The sequence below is a fragment of the Charadrius vociferus genome, unplaced genomic scaffold (genome assembly GCF_000708025.1).
Source record: "Charadrius vociferus isolate BGI_N301 unplaced genomic scaffold, ASM70802v2 scaffold87, whole genome shotgun sequence".
NCBI classification, from domain to species: domain Eukaryota; kingdom Metazoa; phylum Chordata; class Aves; order Charadriiformes; family Charadriidae; genus Charadrius; species Charadrius vociferus.
In genome coordinates this window covers 127,845-143,957 of record NW_009649314.1, presented here as the reverse complement: position 1 = coordinate 143,957, position 16,113 = coordinate 127,845, and the positions used below count along the sequence as shown (strand labels likewise).

The 16,113-nt window shown below is 40.6% G+C and overlaps 1 protein-coding gene across 1 annotated transcript in view; it reads right to left on the bottom strand.

The window, feature by feature from the left end:
* The window catches only part of PDGFD (platelet derived growth factor D), a 147,023-nt gene that overhangs the window by 39,794 nt on the left and 91,116 nt on the right, over positions 1-16,113 (bottom strand). The gene's annotated exons all lie outside the window — the stretch shown is intronic.

The window sequence follows — 16,113 nt, the reverse complement described above, 5'->3', positions numbered from 1 at the left end:
CTTGGCGTGACTCATACCAAATGGGAATGTAGAGAGAGGCCCCAGTACTAGGGGCAGAAGGAAAAATATTAACGAAGAAAACCTCCTAGGAGCTAACTACTCATTTTCTGTCTTCTTTCTGCTTCAGTTTCTACATATTTGTATAGATTTAAGCACACTTTATAACCAGCAGAAAATAATCATTAACAAATACATTTGTTTACGTATATGTTAATTCATATGTTAATTTCATTTAATATTCCAAGTTTTCTGTTGTTCTACTAGGAGGATCTGCTAAGTGCTCTGACACACACACTCACATTTTCAGATGCTATTTGGGAGAAACACGGGAGGAATAATAACAATAATGAAAAACTCTAACGGAGCTAAGCAAATTTAATTCCAAAGCGGAGGACACAACGTAAAAAGGTACCTGTAAGGGACATTAGCTGTCCTAGCAGCAATCCCAGCCTATTGATTTTTTGTGAAGGATCCATTTGTTTTTGAGCTCTCTCCCAGAGGATGCTGTCCCGTTCTGCAGTAAGCATGCAGCAGGAGCATGTGTTATGTTTCACAGATAATGCAAAGCAAAACAATTTGCTCACCCTCCTGCTTTGACTGGAAGACATTGCGTTTACTAGGACAACAAAAAAGGACTGCTATACAAACTTTCTAAGATGATAACAATAATCATAAAAATAGCAAGAATACATAATCTCTGAAGAATACAAGAACCATTTCTCTTAGCTTTTTCAGGTTTTTCACGGGATCAAAAGCAGTTGATTTATTGCAAACAGCATGGGATACTGCTTATTGGGAATTTCTTTTAACTTGAGTGTCATCAAACAGCTAGAGTAAGGAAAAGAAAACTATTCAGACTGGACTTCCAGCTCTAGATCTAGTCCTAAAAAATGCCGTTGCTGTTAAAGCTAAATACAAGTACCTTAGTAACAGTCACACTTCTCATTTCTCTTATGCATTATTCTTAGAAATATCAATTATAAGTAACACTATGAATTAAGAAAAAGAAAACAACTTATATTTGCCACATTTCTGTAAACAATCTGACTAAATCATATTATCAATTTGGGGATCAGCTTACCAAAAGCTGGCCTGGGAAATCCTTCTAAACACCAAACTGAGACCATGAGCTCAGGACCAGGAAGATGTGTACTGGGTCAGAATTAGTGTGTGACACATTTTGTTTAAATTCTGACCAAATACAAGCATAACCAAATAGACTAAGGATGGCTGTAGAATTGTAATAGGCTAAATATTTTTCAAGCAATGAAAATCAAGAGGAACAGTTTATTTCAGTTTTATACTAATGACCTGGAAAATGTCACAGAAGTTGAAGCTAGTAAAAAAATAAATCAAAGTTGGGAAAAAAAAAAAAAAGAAGTTGTAAACACCATTTAATACAAAGAAATACGCTGAGACTAACAGAGGTCAGAAGCAGAGGCAGGGAAGAAAAATAAGCTTTCATTTAGAAGAATGTAAATGGAGAAAAAGGTACAAGGCATAAACTCTATTTGATGGCACACATGGACTCTGAAAGGAACTCATGCCAAGAGCCTGAGCTGAGCAAAGAAAAACATGAAACTAATCTGCAATGTGACATGGTAGCAAGGCATGCAGGGTCACTTACACCTGCACACGCAGAGATCTCCCCCAGGGCGCAGGGAGATGCTGTCCCCATACCATGGGGATACCACACCGCCACAAATCATCACCTCCCAGGGGACCATGGGCAGAGGTGGGACCTCTCCTCACTGGTTACCACCTTACTCTTACCATGGGTGCAGGACAGGGTTGTGCTGAGAAGAGAGTGAGGTCTGTGGGTGCAAGCAGCTTCTCTGGAAACCAAAGGTTGGTATTCTCCAGGCAACAGGCACAGCCAATTAGTTTTAACCTACTTGGGTGCATTATCAGTATCAATAAAAATTGCAGGAGGTAGCTTCATACCCCATCTATGAAGACGCCAAGGTGACACCAAACCCATGCCATCCCAGCCTCGCAGTGCTGCTCTGAGCAGGCCAGGTTTTTAGGCTGTCCACCTCCATCAGCAACGCAGGCTTATGGGGAGAAAACACAGGGAGAGTGCTCCAGTACCCTCTGGCAGAAAGACTTTGCTCTGTGGTTCAAAAACTCTGGGTCTTTCCTGAACACCAGACAGCATTTTTCATGTACCAAACCTACCGTCTGTTGAGCTTTTACTGCTGGTTTTAATACGGCCTTCCTGACCACCCTGTCCATCTTCGTTCAGGATGACAAACCCTCCTGGACAGCCACTGCAAAACCAGAAGAGCAGCAGCTCTGCAAACCCCCAGGTTTCAGCTGCTGGCAATACAAGTGTTTTCTCTGCTTTAATGCAGAGAAATGCACCTGGAAAATGTACCTGAACCAGCACTGAGCTAGCAATGCCAATGCTCAAAGTTGCTGCAAAGGTGGGAAAGCAGAGTGTTTACTTTCACATATTTGTGATGGAGATAAATTACACATAAAGGGAGCAGCGTGTCCTATTTTCTGCTGCCTTATATTATGTGCCCTGACTGCTCTTTTTTTTTTTTCCCTTCAGAGTTTAATAATACCAATTTTTCTGTATAAACTCATGCATATGCAGAAAAGAGGTGGAAGGCCTGAATATGACCAATATATCCAGGCTCCTCGCTAACCATAAGCATAAGATAAGCCCTTGTTTTCATCAGGCCTGCCTGGAGGACAGGTGGCTCAGCTAATACGGACACATAGTACAATGCACATTTTGAAATAAGGATCTAATTTCCAGTTAGGTGCAAAAGTTTCACCTCCATCTGTAAAAACAGCAATTGCTTTCTGTTTGGTTTAGGTACCCATACCTACACAGAATTCCAAATGTCTGCTTACTTCTAGAGAACACAAAGTTTTCAGCAGCCTATTTCCATCACTAGCAGCCTCTTCAGCATGCCACACAAACCATACGGAGCAGTGAGACTACCTGTCCTCATAGTGTGCAGATTCTTCCACGCATTTTTTTGTTTCAAGTTTACTGTCTAGACCTCGGGGTGAGATAAATTTTTGTGGCCTGAAGGTGGTTGTTTTACCTTGCCTTACAGCAGTTGGAAAATTAGCCTCATTCTTCCTAGGCCGTTTTCCCAAGTTTAAGGGCTTGTTTGTTCTTTTTATTTTTTTCTCAAAGACAAGATTCTCTTTTAAAATTACCCATAAGTCTGCAAACACTGAACCCCAGGGCTCACAGAGGCTGTTAACTCTGTCAGCCATGGCGCTGTCAGGCAGTGATGAGAAAATGAAAGAAAAGACCGACCTCCACGTAAGAACTTTTGGGCTACATTTATATTAGTAAATAAAATGAGGTAGAGATCTATCAGGCATGGTATGACTCATGTCCTGGGACATGACTATTACCCTACAAAACAGAGCGGCCACAACAAACCGCAGATTGGAAACAGCCTGAGGCCTGTGCTGGCCCCAAACTACCCCTGCTAAAATTGTGACAGTGCAAATAACCTTGTGCCTGTGCTTTGGCTCACATCCAGCCTGTTTAATACTCTTTGCTCACAATTTGAGATACACAGACTTCTTTATTAGAGGCTCTGATCCTGAAAAAGCTTGTATTGGTGCTTCATAAGATGACTGATGGTTGGACGGCAACGGTGCTTGGAATCAAGAATATGCAACGAGACAACACGGTGCCCGATTCCTACAGTCTGAGGGAAACTTTCATTACAGAGTATTTTTTACCACACTTCACCTAAGAAATACGTATCAGGACACAAATATCAATTAAAAAGAAGTATTTTTATAGCTGCCAAGATCAGATGTATTATTAAAAAAAAGCCTTTTGAAGCTTAATAAAAGAAAGGGACCTGGAAAGTAAATTTTGTCTGCCAGAAAACATCAATTTATACAATTAAAATATTCCCCCAAATAGAAAACTATTAAAATGAAAAAAAAAACTGTTGTCAAGGGTCACAGAAAAATTGGATGTTATTTGATTCTGCTGAAAATGATCTAACAACAAGATACACAAATTCCACATATCTAAAAATTATTTTTAGCTTCCAGTGCTGCAGATGAGTTGCAAAATCTGACCCTGTGTAGTTACAGGCTCAGACCTTCTCTAATTAAGCAGAGACTGGTCATCAAACTGACAATCGAGGAAAACACAACTGCATATTTCTTGGTATTACAAGAGACAGAAAATATGATAGATTTTTTTTTGTTTTTTTGGTCAAGGCATTTATGTTCAAAATCAGTTCCTCATGGAGAGAAATGTGGGGCTTGAAAAGTAGACACGGGGTTGTAGGCAAAGGACGATGGTAACAACCCAGGCACCGGGTTTGAGGAGGTGTCCAGTTCAGTAGCACAGAGCTCAGCACCAGGCAGGGGCTGGTTTTATATAACAGTGCCATTTAGCCAAAAATTTTCTAATAAGATTTATCCCATCAAGTCTAACGTGACAGGAACCCTGCAACTAATAAAAGATGTGTGTGTGAATATCCATGTGTACGGGAAAACCAGAAACACTCTGTGACATATCTGTCACCTGTATTATTATGAAGACATGCATGGACTTTATCAAGTGCTCAGAGCAAAACAGAAGGTTGTAAATTTAATAAAGATGTATGCACAGAAAATACAAATCAGATTTATACAGTGCCGTGACTGCCTTTGGAAATGTGGTGTATGGCATGAAGGTCATTGAAGCAATGTGCTGAGCAAAGAAGAGTGCCAGCTTGCAAGCGCGCCAGCTTCTCCAGCATGGAGGAAGGACCTTCTCTGATGACCTGTGCCTGGAACTGCAGAGTCAGAACAAGACTAAAAATTGTTAAAAGGAAGTGTGGAGATCTCAAGGGCTCTAGTTACGATGCAGCCCTTGGAGGAGGGGAGGGATGAGAATAGCTACCAGCCTTCTCCCGCTCACCAAAACAGCTGCAAGAAGTAAAAAGCTCAGTGGTTCGCCATGATCTGGAGCTGATTTTTGCTGTTTCATCTTTCCTGGTTTGGAATCTGGGGTTGCTGTTCTCCATTTTGTAATCACACAATCACTTAAACTACAGGGGACCTCAGGTAAGTCTGGCATGCACAGAAAAAGAAAGCATCAAAATAAAAGAGAGTAGCAGGAAAACCCCTTTATTCATCAGTCTCAGTTTGGCCAAGCAGCCCACCCAGCTGGCAAGAGTCCCAGGCCGCAAGCAGGAACAATGCAGCCTGCCTCTGTAGCATCTTACTCGTGGCGTTTTACAAAGGCTTGTTGTGTCTGGCTTCGAGGTGGGAAGACCTGCGGCTGTGGGAAGGCGTCAGGACAAGCCAGGCTGCGGCTGCGAGGCCAGCACCCTCCCCGAGGGCACCGTGCTGCATCCAAACCTGCAGGCAACGCCACAGCAGGCCCCGCCGTCTTCACTGAGGACGTGGAAAAATCACACATATTATCAAAACCCAGCAAGGGGAGAGTTCACCCTGCAAAAATGCAACGTAATGTGTTCCTAAATTACATGCTGAGTGGAAGGAGGAACACAGGAAACTTGGGAGCTCAAAGACAGACTGAGTTGACAGAGGAAAACACATTAAAAGACACGTTCCCAGTGTTAGGGCAACTAAACTGAGCACGGCCATACAGACCTGCTTAGTAGGTGACCCTCCACCCATACACAGCCCTGGTGACACTTGAAACCACCAGATTCAGCTCCCTTCACTACCACAGAGACATCGTAAAAAGCTGAGAAAATCTGGGGGAGTTTTAAAAAGAACATAAAAAAAAAACCTCTGTGGAGATTGGAATGCCTGGATTTTTGGGAAAGATTAAAAGCTAAATGCAGACATCATTGCTTGACTAAGCAATAAGCAAAGAAGTGTGAAAGCACTCTGCAAATATCTGAAGAAGATAGACACCCACGATAAAGAGAACAGACTTCTTTATCATAAAATAGGATGGAATACAATTGCAGACAATAGTATGGCATTAAAAAAAAAAATTAAAACTGATTATCAAAGAAAAAAAAATCTTTCTGACAGTGATTTATTAGTCTACGGTTTAATCTCCCATGAGCTATGCTCCTATGCTTGTTATATTTAAAAAATGATATTAGGTGAACAACCAATAAATTTACAGTACAGAAAATTCTTGTCCTTAGAGAAAAATGAGCTGAATGACCTCACATCTTTAAATTATCAGATTCTATGTTTGGCTGCATTACGCATTACTGAACAAGAAAAAGCCTACAACCCCCTTAAATTTAGACTTGAAAATCTTAAAACAATCCAGAGCTGTAAGTATTTTCCAGCAGTTACAGCTGTTGCAACAAACAAGGCAAAGATTTATTCTGTAAGCAATTAAGCACGCATTAGACACAATGCATTGTTTTCCCTGGCTTGCAAAAAATGATAAAAACACGTTGAACAGTGCTAAGGTTGAAACAGACCCTGCAACCCAAACTTGGGGTAGATGAGCACAAGAGCAGGATTCTGCTGCCAGGCTTTGTAAGGTAATGTTGATACATGGTCAAATAAATAGCATCGGTGGAATACAAAACATGCAGTTGAGCCTAGAAGCCCACCGCTCCACAACACTGCAAAGACAGGGAATTCTTATTTTGATTTAAAAGACAACTTGCAATCAACACCTGCTGGGATGGGTTTCCACAAGTTCCTCAGTGCAGGCTGGAGGTCTAGCATGTTTCAAGTCGCCAGTCACTTCCTCTGGAAGTCTGTCAGAGAAAATCTTGAAAGCAGACTGACTTCCTACTCTTCTCCAACACAGTTGGCACACGTTAAAGTTCAGCTGCACCTTCAGCTTTCATGGAAAACAGATCTCGAGCAGAGGCTGCTCAACAGGGACAGGGTCTGGGAAGAACAGCTCGTTTCCTCTTCCCTTGTGGCCACAGTGGTAGGGAGGGACCAGCCTTGCCACACTGAAGCACCAGCTTCAGTTAATTAATACCTCTTTGCAGCATTGCAACAGAACCTTAGTGCCTAATTAACCCTTTTACAGAACCAAACGTGGCATCTCTATTCTCTCTACAAATCTGTCACCTATAACCAGATTTCTATAAAACACACTCCAAAATTACCAAATCAAAATACAAGGGAAGTTCTTCATATATTATCATCATTTCACATGCTAACATGCTTCAACTGTTGCTAAAGTGGAATTAAAGGGCAGAATATAGATTTACAGAGACAGCATTATATCTTCAAGTCAACAATCTAAAATAGTCCCACTTTTCAGTCAAATAGCTAATGCGATGGACAGGTTAATGAGTATTGTTATAAAAGTTTGACATTGTAAACTCACCTCATGTTCATACACACTGATGTCTGGTGTAGTGTAAACTTAGGTGAGAATGGTTGGATTTAACCTTTCTCTTTAGCGTAGACACAGAGAGGTCCACACATCTACCAGCAGCACTGATGGGGTGTTTGTGGCATGTCCAGTTTGCTACTGGATTTCCCATCTCTCTAAGTCAACTCTAAGCAGACAAGTTAGCTCCAAGGTCTTTCCATGTCTTCTAACTGGAGATGAATTAAGACTGCTATTGGTCTGTCCCTACTGCAGTGTTGACATACCATGTCCAAGCTATTGATATGTTTGGTTACACAGACATGGGAAGCAAAGTCAGGGAACAGGATGGCTTTTGCCCTCTCCCAAGTTATGCTCATTACAGCACAGAAAACGTACCCTTTCATTTCATTCATTACAATTTTCAGTGCTGGATCCATCCTAACTTTCTGCTACCTATATGTGTTGAATGTTAATTAAGAATATTGCTTTATGGATACTCTGGAAAAGCTGTCCAACATATGTGGTAAGTAGCATTACTGATTTTAAGACTGGAAGCTCTAAAAAAAGCCCGAAAGAATAAATCCTTTTTAAAATAAATTCTTTTTAAAACTAATTGATTTGCCCAGAATAGTTTTAATATGAAAATATCTTGAATATCCCTCATCCATTTTTTAACCACTACTCATTCACAAGACTTCAAGACTGTTAGGAATCATTGATTTATTTCTCAAATTATCAATGGTTACTTAAGATTTTTTCAACAAGTTTGGGGGTGGGTTTCATTTCCTACTTTTGCCACTGACTAGTAATTCATGAACTCTGGCTCACTGGAAGTCTACTTGCAGTGTACACTGCATTTTTATTTAAGAGAGATTGCTTGACCCTAACTGACATTTGAGAAGAGGGAAAAGAATAGCTTTCATATAGACTTTTTTTTATGTATCCAGCTATGTTAGGACTACAGACTGACTATGAACCGATAAGCAGCATGGGCATGCAAGCTGAAAGGACAGACAACTCGCCATGAATCTTCACACATCCCCTCACTTAGCCAAGTACAGTGGCAAGATCACGGCCAGTTGCTATCGGACTGGGGTTCCCTTCATTTATTTAATTTGAAAACGCCAAGTCACTATTCTGCCAGTATTGCACACTTCCAAACAAGTGCAACAACCCTGTGGCCCTTATCTGCTATTCTTACATGCTATGTAGTTGTTTGACCTCATTACTAATAGGGCTGCCTGCTTCTTGGAATTTGCATCTTCCAATGCGGTTCTGCTGTATTTTGCAAGAAATCATGTTGAAGTTGAATAACTCTTTTGAGCCTCTACAAAGAATAAATTATGATTCTTTTTGTCTAACATGGGTAACTCCCTTGTATTGCACAGGATGGTCTTTTTCTGTTTTTGTCTTTGTATCTCTAACTTACCTTAGAAAAGTAGGAATTTCCTCTGAGTCACTGACTTCCTCAGGAATTCTTAAAACAGGTAAGCACTGCCAGCAGGAACTGCAGCCCTTCAAAATCTAAAGCTGTCCTAAATGAACAATGTCTCTACGTCTTGTTAGAGTCAGCTATTTGGGACAGGATACTGGATTTGAAAATCACATGCTTGTGCTTGTATAAACCTTCAAAGATGTAAAGTGTCACATTTTCTTGTCCTTGGCCACCGCCACGAGTTCAGTGAATTCTCAAACAGTGCATAACGTACTACTGAATTAAAGATGTAGCATTTTCAACAGGAACTGGACATCTACGGAACTGCTGCTGCATTAAGACAGATCGATGACAACATCCTGCAAAGGAGCCACACTTTAACTGAGCTGTCAACAAATCAGGGATGGAGGAGAGCAAATGGCCGGTTCTCCACCATGCTGTTCAAACAGCAATACTGCCAGGCACACATGCTTGCAGCTGGGAAAACACAGACACTAAGGTCTATTTTCCTTTCTTTTTTAAACAATTGTTTTATCAGTTAAGTCTGACAGCTTGCAGGAGCTTCTGTGTGCTTACTGGGTCCTGCTGCTTCTCGTTTTGGTATCTGCCTTTCCAGAAGGTCTGTATTTCCCTGGCCATAACTCAATTCCTCACCAATGTTCCTGGCTGACTCTTTTTACTTTTGAAACATCCCCCAAACCCAGCCCTACTACTCCTCAGGTTCATAGTTAGACGTTTTGCCAAAAGAGGAGTGTTGTAGTAAAGTGGCCCTACTTCTGCCCTGTTTTCTACCCGGTCCACACCTGCCCTCCCTCCTCTCCTAGACCCTGTCTTTCCCATTGCAGGTCCACTGCCTGTTTAAAATCTCCAATTCATTTGCCTCCTTTCCTTCCTAACCATGCTGCCACAACTGCTCTGGTTTACACAAATCCTTCCTTGCCTTGTTAAAAATCTTTCCTTAGTTGCCATTCACGCTTCTTCAGTCCAACTGAAACTGCCTTTGTGTTACTGTAATGAACAAGTGACATGTGGACATCTTCCTGGTAAAGAGGGAAGGTTTCTTTCTCATCTTTCACGATGTGTTTGCCAAGTTTGATACTGTCACTCACACCTTCTCTGTCCTTTGGCTTTTTTATTTTTCCTTTCAGCTTTCAAGAATCTTTGCTTGTTTGAGGTTTCTTCTGCCTCCCTGACCATTGCGTTTTGGTGTTTCTGCTGCCTTCTCTCTCTCTGTGGACTTGCCTCTTCCACTGTGTGTGCTCGCCTTACCCACAATTACCTTTATTTCTGAACATGGACTATATTTAACTCTCCTCCCTTGTCTTTGCTGCTGCCACTGTTTCATTGCCATTTCTGGATGATCCTATATCAGTCCTTCCCTCTAGTATTTGTAGCATCCTCTGACGCCAAGCTAGTAGGTGATTCCTCTTCTCCCTGAAACCTGCTTTTGTTCACCACGCTCTTACCAGTGTCATCTCTGACTTACAAATGGCTTTAGAAATTAGGACACAAGACAGGGAGACTCCTAATGAAATTTAAAATTGAGAGTGTCACATAGTAGAAGGATTGGTAGAAGTAAACAGTAGAAGTAAACATAGAAGGGGCATCAGACCTTCAGAAGAGACCTGCCAAGAGAAGGACTATGTTAGACCACAGTCTCGGGAAAACTGGGAGAAGATGCAGTCTGGGACAACTGACTCTGAGGTGTTGGGACAGGTCAGGTCATAGCTTCGGCTGCAGCCCCCAGGCTGCCTCTGACTCATAGGCTGCATTCAGCTGGTGGGTTTCAGGCTTAAACACCTGCAAGGTTTTCCACTTAAGATGGGGCAGGCAAGACTTTGGAGTTAGGCAGTAAAGGTTTGGGTTTTGGTGCAATAGGATGTTGGAGGGAGAAATAGCTCTTGGTTAGATGCAAATGGTGGAATGAATCTTTTAATTAGAAATTTTGGCTGCCCCTGGAGCAGCCAATGCTGCCTGTGAAACTGCTCGTCCAGACATGCCATCTCAATCCAAGTATGCCATTTCCTTATTGCCGAGCTATCTGACTCCAAGTTTTGCTTCTTTTGTATCCTTCACTATCTTTTGTTCTGCTCTGAGTGCTGTGAGAACTGGAACATCCCTGCCTACCACACCACTTGGCATGTCTACCATGCCACCTTCCTTTCTTCATCAAACCCTGCTAAATGGACAGCATTCTTCCTCTTCATATAAAATTACTCTGAGATGCTCTATGTCTCAAGATGCATTGAGGCACAATGTCTCTCTTTAACATGCTGTCATTTTATGTTGCTTTTTAAAACATTGTAACACCTTCCAAAGTAAAAAAAAAAAAAAAAGTAAAAAAAATTTGCATCGTTAATCTCTTAAATCCTCTGCTTATGTAAAGTTGGTGAAGGAGTGTTAAAGATTTTGAGCAAGTTTTATCTAATTAGAAAGGACTTAATTACTTCACTCCTGAAAGATGAGCCTCTGGCTGATAATTTTATGAGGATGGTATGCCTTGAGCAAAAACACAGAAAATAGTTTTCTGCCAGAACTTAAGAAAATAGAAGTTTCATCATATAGACTGTTATGAGTTTTGCACATGGGTTGCATTTATAAAAAAATCTTTGCTGTCCAGCATAGACCGGCAATCCTAACTGAAATCAGAGAAAGAGAAGCTTCCATGTGTAAGTTCGTGCTTCTTCACTGTGAGTTCTATTTCATGTTCAACCACTGTATTAACCAAGACATTCCCCTCACCTCATTCCTCTTCTTTTCTACCCCCAGTAATTTACTGGGATTCCTTCTGTGGATTATCTAAAAACAGGGAAGGTATTCACGCACCATTATCACGCCTGCTGTCACATGAGATATATTATATGGATTTTCAGGCAGAATATTTTGTCTTGGAGACAGAAATGAAATGTCTGCTCTGTGAAAGAAGTGACAAGCTAAACCAGAAGCACACCAGCAAAGACTCATGCAGCTCCTGGGCTGGATTCAGCTCTGTGGCCGGTGATAAAGAATTAATCATCCTTTACGGTCTTTATCAATCTGTATTCACACTGGTGGCTGAATCTTTTTGTGATCATATTGACTCTTGCAAGGCATTTTATTTATCGACGCATTTAAAAAACACCCGCAGCCTGGTGCTGCACTACTTGTGCAAACAAATCCGGTAAAACACAGGGAGCCGGTCGCTTAATTCAGAGTGATTCTCCATGTGTACAAGTATCAGAATAAGGTTCTTATTCTGCCCCTTATAATTTTCTGATTGTGCTTTGAATTTTTGGTGTTTTCGTGTGAAGGCAAGTATCAAAGAGTTTAAGTTTAGTATTTCAACTAACTTTGACTGGTCAATATTTTTTGCATGGGAAAATAATTAAATTTTATCAGACTGACTCTGGTGTCTTACCCCACTTTGTAACCAATGCTCTTTTTTCATTTAAGTGGTGACCCACAGCCTGGGTGTTTAGCAGAAAGCTACTTTTGTAGCTTTGCTTCTGTAAAATTCCACATGATGTATCAAACACCTAAGTTCCCCCCTCTCCATTCCACTAATTTTTCTACAGCTCCTTCATTCAAAAAATGTCATTTCAAACAAGCAAAAATTAGTCATGATCTAACATACTGATACACGTTTTGACACATAAGTTTAGCCTGCGACAAATGCACTTATGTTATCCTCTTTAGGAACACATGTCCACCACTGTTGGTTTACAATTCCCAAACAAGTAAAGATTGCTCTTAAAGGCATGTGATGTTTCCTAGTCATGAATTATATTATAAATAAAAGAAAAGTAAAAGCATGTTTATATATGTGTATATGTAAAAAGATGTATATGTAAATATATATATATTTTAACCTTACATCTTTGTATATACGCATGTCTGTACATATACATATGTTCCTAGCTTTTTTGTGACCTTGTTTCCAATAATGATTTCAGTCAAAGTTCCAAAATATGGATTTCATTTAGGATTAACGAAACAATTAGTAAGGCAATAACAATTTACTGTTATAAACGTATAACAAATATGTGCCTTTTACAATAAACTTAAAATAATGTTTTTAATTAGCAAATGGAATCCAACATTTTCTAGTTGTCTCATTAAAATTAAATTAGATGCCGGGTTGGGAATTTTAATTCAAAACATTCACCTTTATTGTTGGAACATGTTCTTGAACGAGTTCCTAGATTATTTTAGTAAATGTCCATGCTAATGTACTTGTAAAACACGGGGTTCAATCTTGTTAACATTCCCTTCCAGAACTAGGACATTGGAAGAATTTCATTTTAGAAGGAAAAAGGGGATTGTATAACATGACTTCAATCAGGCAAAGATTATTTCCATGTGTGACAGTGTAACTTAATTTACGTTCCTACAACTCAAAATAATTGATACAGTATTTTTAGTAATTACTGAATTCTTACTAGCTACATGCAAGATCCCTCTGTTGAGGAACTGCACTGCAATCACCGGTGGAATGAAATTTTACGTTTGTGGCAATGTGGAATATCTACATCACCTATTTTAAGGTGAGCAACTCAGGGGGCCTTTCTCATGACAGTGACTACCTCCCCTCTAGTAACTGTGTAAGTAACCTAAGATTACTTATCTTCTTCTGTATCACATATTTCTACAGTGTTTGTTGTGAACACAATGTCCTTAGAGTAAGAAATTAGATAACACATGAGAAAAAAAGACTGGAATACCTCTGTGCCTTCTGTACTGCAAATTAATGTTTCTAAGGCAACTCAATCAAGAAAAGAAAAGAAAGAAAAAAAAAACAAACCCAAATTTGAGAAATAAGCACTTTAAGTGATAATGGCAGGGAGGAATTTCAAACAAATTTGCAGCTAAGTGAGGCTCATGCCTAATAGCTGTCCAGGGCTTGCTCCAAACCATTTTTGCTCTAGGTCTGTGAAGCTTGAAGGAAAGGACAAATTTTAATGAGGTTCAAGGGAGGCATTTCTCTGTGTGGATACTCAGGCTAAGCCAACAAACTGCAGAGCTATAACTGGGGGCTTTGAGTGTGAAGTGTCTGTAGACACCAGCCACCAACTGTGCATACTTACCTACTTCTGCACCGTCACCGACAGCACAAAGTAGGATTGACTTTTTCCAGCCATATTAGGACACTTTTGTCTCTTATTCAACTTAGGATAAGCAGTGGGGCACATTCAACTCACAAATAAGCTCCTGGAGTCAGGTCCACCCTGGAGGTCCCACCCCAGGGAGTCCTATGGCTTTATGGAGAAAGAGCAGATCAGGGACAGGCAACAGGCGGCAGCATGTTGGATCTGACCCTTCCCTCCAAAGCCACCTTCACTGCTCCCCCTCCAGCCTTCCTAGTCCCTCAGACCCGCAGAGGGGAGGGCAGAGGCAGAAGTGCCAAGAGGCAGAGGACAAAGGGGGAGGGGGAGGAAGAAGAAGCGTATGGAGGGAGTCAGCATTGGCAAGCAAAAGTTGCTAACTGCTGTGTTTAGATGCTCAGACTTTTCTCACGGATCTGTTCCCTTGCCTATTGTCCCTTACCTTATATCGGGGCAGTTAATTACTCCCAGGCATCCATCTGGCTTCCAACCTTGTCCTGTTAAAGATCATCCTGGTATTTTTTTCAGTCTAATTTTCCAGAGTCACTTGAATTCTAATCCCACTGTCCTGAGTGGCAGAACCCCTTCATTTTACATGGGTTGCCTACTTTGCATGCCTTGTTCTACAAGGGCAAATGTGATTTCCATGGATACAAGTCTAATTTATGTCTTATCTAGAAAAATAATCCCTTTTTGTTTCTCTAAATGGCACTGAAATGTGAAGTTAATGCAAAAACACAAGTACATGAAGATAATGAAGTATGCTTCTGCTAAGCTCTGTGGTGCCTCATTTGTACCTCATGCAGTGTGCTGAACTAAGTAAAAAGTTGATCTGCATCAAATGAAGTCAACTTAACTGACTTCCCTGAAGATTCGTAAGTGAGGAGGCCAGAGCGCAAGGCTGCAAGGATGTTTAGCTGCGTGCATAACGGGGAGAAATTCACCCAGTCATTCTGGTACCACGCTCAGGAGACACAGCTGATCAATAAACTCAATGAAACTCTCCAAATTGCTTGCTTCAGTTTTCTCTGGAAAATTATCAATCAGAGTCTGGTATACAAACAAACAACTGCCATGCAGATCCAAACTCCAAATATAAGGGAAAAAAAAAAAAAAAGGAGTTAAAGATTTGCACATATCTTGTGCAACGTTTTCCAAGAAAGCCCCCAGAAGTAGCCTTGTCTTGGAGGAGGTTACAAAGGAAAGAAAAAGAAGCAATGTAAAGGTCTTTCATGTAATCTGATACAAAATGCCATATGTTTTTGCATGCTTCATTAATGCTCCTTGGTTTGCTGCGTAGAAATGCACAATGGTTTCAACCTTCAGGGGTCAGCAGTGCTCAGCATATCTATGAACTGAGCTCTAAGCGACTGTGGGGACTATCGAATAAGGGCTGAGTCCGCTGAATATTAATCCCGCAGTTTTAGGTTGGATGGTTTGGAATCTGAAAACTAGGCAAGTACATATCACACCCCATCTCACGGTGATGCGCGAATGCCACTATCACCTGTATGGTTCTCTTCTGAGAAAAAAAAAAACAAAACAGTATTTTATTCAGAGGGTGCACTTGCGGAGTATTCTTCTGAATAGATTTGGTTGACTGTAAAATTCTCTGTTTACTCATAGCTTTGAAATGAGATACATTCAGTGGCCTTTTTTCGAGCTTTCTAGAGCAGAGAGTCCTGTGTTTTGAGTGATAACATTCATTTTTGGAAAGCCTAATACTATCAAACTAGCTGTACGTGGTCTGGAATAAAGCTTGCTAAATGCAGCAGAGTTTTTGTGGCTGCACTGAAATACGAGTAGCGTAAAGAGAGACTGCTTCACTGTCTCATTTTTATGCCCAGTGGTCTTTCATAGACTGCGATGCCTAAATTTTAGTTTTAGTAGATTACCTTCAAATTAGAGTAAATTAGAGCTTAGGATTTACTCACAGTGCAGTGCCTTACTCCACTAGAAGCCTAGCAATTTAAATGCAAGGGAGTACAATCTTTATAGCTGTAGAGTTGTCTTGACAATGTGCTGGTTATGGACTCTTTTTAGCATACACAGGCATACATGCATGCAAAGCCGAGAGGTTGAAGTGAAATGACTCAAACAGCGGATTTCTCCTGTTACAGCATTAACATTATTGCTATTCCAGGCTTTCTTACTCTTGTTAAATAACAGTGGACTGAATAAAAAAGGAATAAGAAGTGTGATGGATATGACAATGTAATGATGACAGTATAATAAATTAATGCTTACCATTTCCTGAGTGTTTGCAAAATCTGCCTCTTTCGAGCTACACTGCACCAAGAGCATTATAATATTAATCAGAACAATACGAAGGAATA